Genomic DNA, 10,710 nt, shown 5'->3' on the forward strand with positions numbered 1-10,710 from the left:
ACAGCGGTGCTATTTCAAGAGTAAAAATAGTACAAAAGTACAAGAACAACTTCTGGGCAAATGCAGGGCCTTGTCTAAAATACCCACCTCTATAATGAATATAATTGCTGAGCTTCCATGCTGAGGCTTGTAAAAGAGGGACAGACAAAGACACACTAAAGAGACAAAGCAATAGACTGCTGCCTTGTGAATTGTAACCAGCCAATTAACCTTGTAACCAGTCTACATTATAGGACTATAACTAGTAAAGCAGATTGAAAAAACTGTAACTTGTTCACATATACAGAGGCATGACCATTTACACAAAATTTATTGCATCTTTTAAACCTATTTGGAATTATTTTCACACTCCTAATTTATTAAACAACATGGTTTACATGTAACACAACAGTTTAATATACAAAAAAAAACAGAATGAAAAGGTAATAACATTTCCTATGTATTACCATAGCTTTCCAAATCATGTTTTTTAAAACTGTACATTGCTAGGCAGTACATTCATGAGATTATAGAAACGTGCTTTATTAGAAATATTTGGGTGTCTTTTTAGGGCAGGGGTACATGGGGAGATTAGTCGCCCAGCAACAAATCTTCTTTGTCGTGGGCGACCAACCTCCCCGCAATGCCATCCCACCGGCTAGAATGTAAATCGCCGGTTGGATGGCATATGGGTCACTGCGATGTCCCGCAGTCACCTGAAGTTTCCTCTCAAGGCAACTGAGGAACATCGCAGCGACACGTATGCCATCCCACCGGCGATTTACATTCTATCTATCTGTCTGTTTATCTATCATTTTTCTGTGTATGTATAAATATAAATATATATATATAATTATTTACAGACCAGGACACCCTATAAAAATCTTCACAACTTTATTGTATGTAGACACATTGCACAGAATACTCAGACATTTCAGTCCTTACCATGCCCTTTCTCAAGGCTTACCTCTGTCCTTTTAACTGTTATAACCTTTCAATTCAGTCCCCCATCATTTTAATCATTGGAAGAGCTCTACTGTATTGGAGAAATATAATAAAACGTTTAGAGAAAAAGATGTACACAGAGTGAAACATTTATACAAACAGTTTTCCCCTTCCACAGGGAGGGCACTCTCCAAAAACACCTTTCTGAGCCTGGGTGCCGGGTTGTTATTTTGTGAATACAAAAAGCAAAAATAACTCCACACTCACAGGACTTAATGAAAATATTAAACATTCCCTTTTGCACTAATTTCACACCAATAAAGGGACTGTTTAATTTTTTGCTTAAGTCCTGTGGGTTCTGAATATTTTTATATATTATATATATATAGGTTTATAATTCTCTGAAGGTCTGTTTACCATACAGCCATAATATTTACAGCCCATTCAGCATTAGATTTACTGTATAAAGATGATGTGACTGGTATTTACCCTGACTCACAATTGTGGAAATGAATACGCTTTCTAGTGTGTATATAAAATGTGTATGCAGACTCAAGATATGAGATATGGGCACATATAAAATGTAGACTTGGCCCCTTCAGCCTTGGGAGGTCCTGTCTGACCAATACCTGGGAAAAAAAAATTGTCCAGATATCCATCTGGCAAATTTGAATAATCCATTGTATGAAGGACACACATGCTGATATGGTCCTTATCCAATCCTTATCACCACAAGCCCAGCATGTGAATGGCCAAATGAGGCAGCTACCCACTTCTTGGTGACCATGCCAAACAGAAGAAACTGTGGCCACAAATCAAGAGATTTAAAAAAAAAAAAAAGTAGGTAGGTTTAGAGTGAAGACACACAGAGCTACTAGTAGCAGCTACTTGTCGTGGTTACTTAAACAGACAATGCTGATAATTTACTGATAACTCTACATTTGTTTTAGCAGAGGCAATTCTCAGTACTGTCTATGGCAGGGGATTTTCTGGTGTCAAGTAGCTGTTAAAAAGTAGCTGCTACTAGTGGCTCTGTGTATCTTTACCCTTAAGAGAATTGCATTCAGAATTGTCTTTTCTATCGCTGTGTTAAATATTCCCTAAAGTGGCCAATGCACCTTCATGCTCTGCTTTCACAGTGCATTTATCATTAAGTAAGCCAAACTTTATAGGTGATATGTGCTACTGGGCATAAGCTCATGTGGCTTTAGAGAAATAAATGAATAGCATCCATCAAAGCACAGCAGCTCTCTCACAGAAACTCATGGCTCCAAAGTTCATCATCGCATGTACAGTGTAGGCACGATAGCCTTGGAAGAGCAGCTGCAGCAGTCCCTCAATAACCTCTCAGTGCAGAGGATTAGGGAAGGCTTAGTTTTAAGTCGACCAGCTACTTTTCAATTGTGAATGGCATGACCCCCATTAAAGGCAAGGTTCAGCTAAAAACTAACTTTGCGTAACATGAAGACTTTGACCTTCTTTTATTCATGGTAGCTTTTGCTTTTATTATTATTATTTGTTTTCACTGCAGTTATATAGGAGGAACAACCTCCCCTACCCTGCCCCCTTCCCCTGTGACTCTTTAGTGGCTGCCATGCTTGGCTGTGGGACAACCAGTGTCCAGTCTTCCTTATAGTTATAGCCTAGTAGGAGCATGGGTACTAAAAGCCAACCTTGTTCTGGATTCTAGTGTATGGCAGATTCAGAGGGCAGATTCTAGTAAATCCATTGATGCTGTCCAGGAACAGAATGGGAAGACCTGTGATGTGGGGGGTTTAAACTTTATAAATGGTTAGGGGGGTTCTTTAAACAGAAATCCAAACAATTATTGTGAAAAGGAAAGTAAATAAAAAAATCTAACCTCATTGTCAGTCTGCTTTTTGGTTGCTGGAGTCTCTGGCATGGCGCACAGCTGTTATTTTAAATCCCAGCTTGGAGAAAGAATTGAGTGTAGCTAATTAAACAAATAAATATGTAAATAAAAATTAAGACCTAATGGTACATTGCCTGCATACTTAAAGAGTTTGAAAGCAAAATTTAATGACTTTTAAAAAATATTTTAACCTTGAAAAGAACTAAAATTAAATTAATATGGAATTAAAGAACTATATTTGTACTTGTGATTTGTACAACTTCTCATGCAAAGTTACCCAACATAGCTGTAGCACTGCTTTTAGTATCAGAGTCCTCAAACATGTTTGTAAGAGTAAATACATGGAAAATCAGCCCCATGGGGTTGAAAAGCAATTATATTTCCTTTTCATCACAAGTTTTTGTCTTCCTGTTTCTTAAAAGCAAGGACGGAGCTAGGGAATGAAAGGGGAACAAACATTTCTCAGGTGATGTAGAGATTATTTGTTATTAACTTCTCTTCCAGTAATTACCATATTTCTCTGTGGTATTATTGAAAATAGACAATTAAACTGAAACACAAACAATACGGAGCCATTTAACGCTTGTCTCCCTAATAATCCTGAGTATTATTTCTTTTGACACAAAGCTGTGCATCACATACACATCACATTTTTTTCAGACCACCAACAAGGTTACAGCTGAGTCACAAGTGAAATTACTAGGTAATTTAAAATATAGGTAATCCCTAAGAAAGGGAGGGGAGAGCTTAACAAACCTGCAGAACCAATGATTGTTTAAGAACTGCCTTTACTATTGTAATAAGTAGCTATTTGCTAGGCAATAGCCATGAAATTACAGAGGAATTGAATATGTCCTGAAGACTTGGGTGCTTCACTTTACTATGAATTTAAGTCTTTCATCACTGGGAAACATTTATTAGGACAATGGCACCCCAGTTGTCCTCTATGTTGTCTATATCATCACGTAGGTGGTAAACATTTGCAATGTAATTAATGTTTAGTGAACAGTATTACATTGCGCACAGCACTAAATATTTGCAAAAACACAATTTTACACAGCACTTGCAATTTTTATTACAATCCCTCTTAATTATATCTTTGTTACCATCAAGTACAAGGTATTGTTTTATTATTACAGAGAGAAAAGTGAAAACATGGAGTCTATAGGACTTCCTGTAGTTCAGAGCTCTCTGGATAGTGGGTTTCCAGATCCCACATACCTGTACTATATATGCTAAATCAATATTTTGCAAAGATAAAAGATATGTGGACCTAGTGGCTTCACACAGAAGAAAAATCTGTGGCAATGAAGCCTTTGATGGTGGCTTTTATAGCAACTTATTTTTCATCTTTTTAAACATGCCACATTACTAAATGGAATACCTCCATCCATGGCTTTATGTATGACTTATTATTCAATCTTTATTTATCTTTATTTTATGTTTCTTTAACTTACTCTATAATCAAGACTGAATCTTTAAGAATTTCTAAGCCTTTTATTATTTGGGGGGCACAGCAAAGCTGTAATTCCATGTGTCAAAGGCCTAAACGCAAGGATTTATGTATGTCACTCTACTACTCTTTCACCTTAACTCACTTATTAAATCTGCTTTATATTTTAAACCTTCTTCACACACATGCACTGGCCCTCTGTTGACAACGCGTCATGTTCTTTTATGGAAGCTTCATCTTACTTAAATTATCTAAACTCAATAAGAGCAGTTTGAGGTGAAACATGTCAAGTACAATTAAAAAAAATACTGTCACTACACAGCACTAAAAACAATTACATTTTAAACCAATAATGGGTTTGCTTTTGAAAAGCCTGACAATCACCAAGTGTTAAAAGAAAAAAAAACATTTGTAGCATAGCACTCCATTGTAAAGCTAACAACTTAATCCATGCCAGAAAATTAGGCCTTGAGGCAACTGTGGCCACATAACAATGCCCCAAAGTATTTTTCCACAATCCTTTCTCAAGCAGTGTCAAACAAATGTGTTTTAATGCTTCTTATATAATTCTCAGATTCATGATTGCATGTTGAATTTTCCAAACAAATATTATATGGAAAATAGAGTATAATATTTTTAACATTGCATTCTGTTAACAGAGAGACTATTAACAACACAACTCCCTAACAATGCTTTGACTCCTAACATTCTACTAATTTAAATGGAATATCCATATCCAGCACAAAAACAGATCTGGTTTGTAAGTCTGTTATTCGTGTAGTTATTGTACTTTCAAATGTCTCTGTACAAAATAAGATGTATATTTGTACAGCTGATAGAGCAGGGGAAATGTAGTGTTGCTGACCACAATGCTATCTGATGTAAACATATCTCCTTAAGGCATAAATGCATCTAGTACATTTTATTGTCACATTAATACCACCCATCATAACAAACCGACTGTACAAATGTTAATAGGCCCATCAAGTCCTATGTCAATATAGCTTAACAAAACATCTACTAATGACTTCCCATGCCTGTGCGGAAGGTCAGCCGATGACATATTGTCTGTATCGGATATCATTTACTACATTCCAGCCATTGGGAACCTGGTAAGAGAGCCTTCCTTTTGTGATGACATGAAACATTGTTCATTGTTTCTTACAATGAGCATCAGCTTAATAAACATACATGTATTGATTCCTTATGTGTGTTAACATACTGTCCACACTGCAAGAGTAAATCACTTGAATTAGCTACAGTTGAATGCAAATGAAGTACAATGCAAGCGTGCAAGTATCGTGTTTCCCATTGGACAATATAAAAGGTCTAGCTTAAGGTCATCAACATTTTTTACCCAAGCCTTTGCATGCTTATCATAGTTAACAGTTAAACAGGCTTATGAAACATCAACAACAAAATTACAGTTGGGTTACAGCTGCCTGTAAACATATTGCTATAGATATTTTTATATCACTTCTGCAGAAAAACACAAACATAATAATAGGATTTGGGTAGTATAACTCTATAATTAGGCCTTGCCAGAACTGCAAGTGATCCTCACTAATAAGGCTGAGACTCCCAGTTTGAAAAGCACTGTTGTAGCACGTCAATAAGTACTGGAGGCTTTCATACACACACACTTTGGTCAAATTTATCAGGTCTTTTAACCTGTCTGCAAATTTTTGGAGTGCACGTGAGGAGACTGCATTACCCAGACAGAGCCCATACCAACTTAGGCTTCAGACGCTTAGCACTAAGATGTTTGCAAGTCAAATATTGGTATTTTCCCACCAAGGTAGAGATTTCTTCCATCCCCATGGTAAAATGGGTTTGTTTGCTTAGTTTTAAAGGAAAACTATACCTCCAAAACTATATTTTAACCAAAAGATAGTTTATATTATGTTAAGTGACATATTAAAGAGTCTTGCCAAACTGGAATATATATTTCTAAATATTGCCCTTTACATACTTTTCCTTGAGCCACCACTTAGTGATGGGCTGTGCGCTCCCTCAGAGATCAGCTGACCAGAAATAATGCAGCTCTAACTGTAACAGGAAGTAGTGTGGGAGCAAAAGGCAAAACTAGCATGTACAGTATGTGTGCCTTGGCTTGTTTGTGTGCACTGTGAATCCTATGATCCCAGGGGGCGGCCCTTAATTCTTAAAATGGAAATTTTCTATTTAGGATTACCCAATGACACATACTTCTTAAAAAGTATATTTTTATGAAAATTGTTTATTAAGATGAAGCAGGGTTTTATATCTGAGCTTGTTTATGAAATATATTTTTATAGAGACCTACATTGTTTAGATGTTTAGTTTTCTTTTAAACAATGTTTTATAGACCTACATTGGAGACTGATAATTGCTAATATGCAATATAAAGGTTATGAGAGATCATGTCTGATTTAAGGTTTAGGAGTGCCTTCAGTGCAGAATTAGTGTCTAGATTACCTTTCCCTGACATGCACCTCAACTTGTAACCTATGGGATCATTAAGAGTGGTTCCCAAGCAGGGGAGCTGTAACACTGTATTGGTTTTAAAGCAAAGGTGGGGCTGTGAAAATTGCTGTGCCTGTTTTAGATTGCAAGGACTTGAAATTATATCTCTTAAAGGGCTTTTGATCATGTTTAACCCTTTAGGAAAGCCACATCGAGATTGTCAGGTTATACTCGGATGTAATGTAATAAAAGATGAAGACTTTGTCATTTGTCTAGCAACCAATAATCCTACGACCTGCTGTATTATTAACATGTCCCCCAGGTATTCACATACTGATTAAACTTTTGAAAATTATTTATTATTTCTGGAAACTTTGTAAGTATGTTTTGGCCCCAGAATTACATGATTTGTTTGGTATATGGATTTACCAATTCCTGCATTTAACTTTTGTCATATTAGTGTACAAATGCAAAGCCTGACAAAATTAAACTTAGACTGTTGTATATAAAGAGTCACTCTCCTGTATCTTCAATGGGGGGTCATTTGGAGGAGCTGAATGTGATGGACTGTTTTCAACCCATGTAATTATGTGAGTCCAAAAGTCTGCTTCAGGAACAAGATTTAAAGACTTGGAAAAAGTGTGCCTACCTAAAGACTACATTTGTCGTGCTGGGATTCTGATTCCAGTGAGAGATAGGTCTGGCATGTAAAAGTCTTACAAAAAAAACTATTTACCTATTTATTAATATCTGACAGGTATCCATGTACGTGAAAGTGCTGACTCATTTTCTTTTAGGACCACTTGGTGGCCTCTGTATACTTGCACCTTCAACTTGCAATTTATCTGACACATTATAACTAGGCCCCAGACTTGCTTTGTGAGAAAGAGTATCCATATTTAGCCCCAGGCTTCACTGGGTTGTAGTAAAGGCCATCCAAGCACAACTGTTTTCTTACAGTGATTTCAAGAATTTATAGCACTGTTGCTTTTACTTCCAGCTATTGTATAGAGAGATGCAAAGTCAATACAGCATACTGAAACAAAAAAAAATATATATATATTACTGTTCATTTAAAATAAACACATTTGTTAGAACTGTATAGTGCAATGTATTGTATAGAAACCCCAAAAGCTGGGATCATTTCATATTATCTCTTCCAGTAATAAAGTTACTTCTAAGCATATCATTTATTATTAAATGGTGTATTTAATGTAATTCATGTATATTTACCACATTCTAAAAAGAAAAGAAAGTAAGCATAAGTGCGTTACCTATACTATAATCTGCTGTATCCCACTAAGAATTTCAGCCTAAAGGCCTCTTAGGATAAACTTACAGTCTTTGGAACAACCATTTCCTATTTCTGTGCTTAGAGGAATATATGAAATTGGTTAACGACGTAAGAAAAGAATGACTCACCCAAGAGAAGCTTTGTCAGGAAACCATTTAGACATTCTATGCTTTGTAAACTAGTGACATTTCCTGCAAATGCCCATCAGAGCCTTGCAGAAACCACAGCAAAGTGCTTCGTAGATCTGTAACAGGGTGGTTCAACTCTTATGAGTTTCCAGACTACTGAACAGCTTCCTGTGGAGAAAACATATTTATAGAACACTGTTTTACTTTCCTCTTTTTCCTTTCTCCTACTTCTGTATGTTGTGAGATTTGCCCTCATCACTACAGCCCTTCCATAAACAAAGGTACAATTTAAAAAGAAAAACCAGGAACTATTAACTACTAATGCAGAAAAAAACCTTTTCAGCTATATGAATACAAAGTGTATTCAAGTTTAGGGCATTCTTCTCTTAAATATATATGGTTGTCATTAGAGCCAAATAAAGCAAACAAATTAAATCACTGCTAGGGCCCAGCAACCATAATGACTTCTTGGGCACTTCATTAGTGGTAACTAATAGTGGATACAGCTTATATTAAAAGTTTAAGATCCATCACTGACAACAAATGCCAACTGCAGTTTGGACCTTAACTGTGAACTGTATCAACATATGCAAAAGTGTCCTGCAGCAGGTACAAAGTGAAAATGTTGCTTCAGTGTCAAGTATTAGTTGACAATCAACACAAAAAGCTAGAGAGTGCAGTTTGGGGAGAGGGAGTAGTCTGATGACCACTGTAACTGACAATTGCATAGCAATTGGATAAGCATTAAATAATTCTTGCTTTTGACCAATTGATAACAGTATGAATTTGACCAGACAGACCATCTTAGATCTTTGTCCTAGGCAGCAATGGCTCAGCTCCTTTCGCATCCAGGAGGTTGCTGGGACAGCTTTTCTGATTGTTGGTACAGCTGAGACTTTAATTTGGCAATATCATAATTAAAATCATAATTATAGTCACCTAGCACTTCAGCATTCACATACAATCATATTCCAAAATCACTGGGCAGGCACATTTAACCAAATCGTAAACAACAGGCCTTAAAGACTTTGTATATATAAAGCAAGAAAATGAGCTGCACTCACCAGGACTTGGCAAAAATAGAATAAGTTTATTTAAGAAAATAAATCCAACGTTTCGAGCACTAACTGTGCTCTTTTTTTCCTTGAGGAAGAGCACAGTTAGTGCTCGAAACGTTGGATTTCTTTTCTTAAATAAACTTATTACATTTTTGCCAAGTCCTGGTGAGTGCAGCTCATTCTCTTGCTTTATATTTTTTAGCTAGCACCCTGGGCATTTGAATTTCAATAGGGTGTGCTCCATTTGTTCTTGCTATATATATATATATAAATACACACTCCATAGAAGGCACTCACAGCATACAGGCTATAAGAAAAATTCTTTATTGAATGCCCAAATCTATGTGTTTCGATTCACTGAGGATCATCGTCAGTGGATCGAAAACGCATAGATTTGGGCATCCAATAAAGAATTTTTCTTATAGCCTGTATGCTGTGAGTGCCTTCTATGGAGAGAATATGAGGAATGGTTTGCACCCGGCCTTTGACTGTACGGAGTGGTGAGTGCCGATAACCTTATCTGGAAACCCGTTATCCAGAAAGCTCCGAATTACAGAAAGCCTATCTCCCATAGACTCCATTTTAATGAAATAATTCAGAATTTTAAAACTGATTTCCTTTTTCTCTGTAGTAAGTACCTTGTAACTGATCCCAACTAAGATATAAATAATCCTTATTGGATGCAAAACAATCCCATTGGGGTTAATTAATGTTTTATTGATTTTTTAGTAGACTTAAGATATGGTTAAAGGGACAGTAACACCAAAAAATGAAAGTGTATAAAAGTAATTACTATATAATGTAATGCTGCCCTGTACTGGTACAACTGGTGTGTTTTCCTTAGAAAGTCTACTATAGTTTATATAAATAAAGCTTCTGTGTAGCCATGGGGGCAGCCATTTACAGGAGAAAAGGCACAGGCACATAGCAGATAACAGATAAAACCCCAATATATTCTACAAAGCTTATCTGTTATCTGCTATGTGCCTGTGCCTTTTCTCCTTTTTCCCAACTTCAATGGCTGCCCCCATGTTGACATAGCAGCTCATTTATATAAACTATAGTAGCGTTTCTGTTGCAAACTTACCAGTTTTACCAGCACAGGGCAATTATACATTACATTTTAATTACTGTAAAACACTTTAATTTTTTCGTGTTACTGTTCCTTTAAGGTATGATTGTTTTTCACTCCAGATGAAGGTTTCTGTGTGAAACCGAAACGTCGAGTAATAAACCTCTTTATTTTTGCATTTACATTTTGCTCACAATACTTAAATCCTAGGAGTGCTGTGCTATTCCAGTGCATTTTTTTTGTACTAGCACCCAGGTTTAGTTGCTGCAAATGGTGTGCACCTTATGGACTATTATTGTTTAACACCATGTAATTTTTTACCCGTTCATAAGATTTAAAAAAAAAAAAAAAAATTAAAACATATTTATTATCGAACTTTATTCTGAAACTTCAGAATCTAAAGCACTTTTATATAACATTACAGTATATATGTGTCATGCTTTCTGGTTTGTGGAGATTGCAT

The sequence above is a fragment of the Xenopus tropicalis genome, chromosome 6, assembly GCF_000004195.4.
Source record: "Xenopus tropicalis strain Nigerian chromosome 6, UCB_Xtro_10.0, whole genome shotgun sequence".
Taxonomy (NCBI): Eukaryota; Metazoa; Chordata; class Amphibia; order Anura; family Pipidae; genus Xenopus; species Xenopus tropicalis.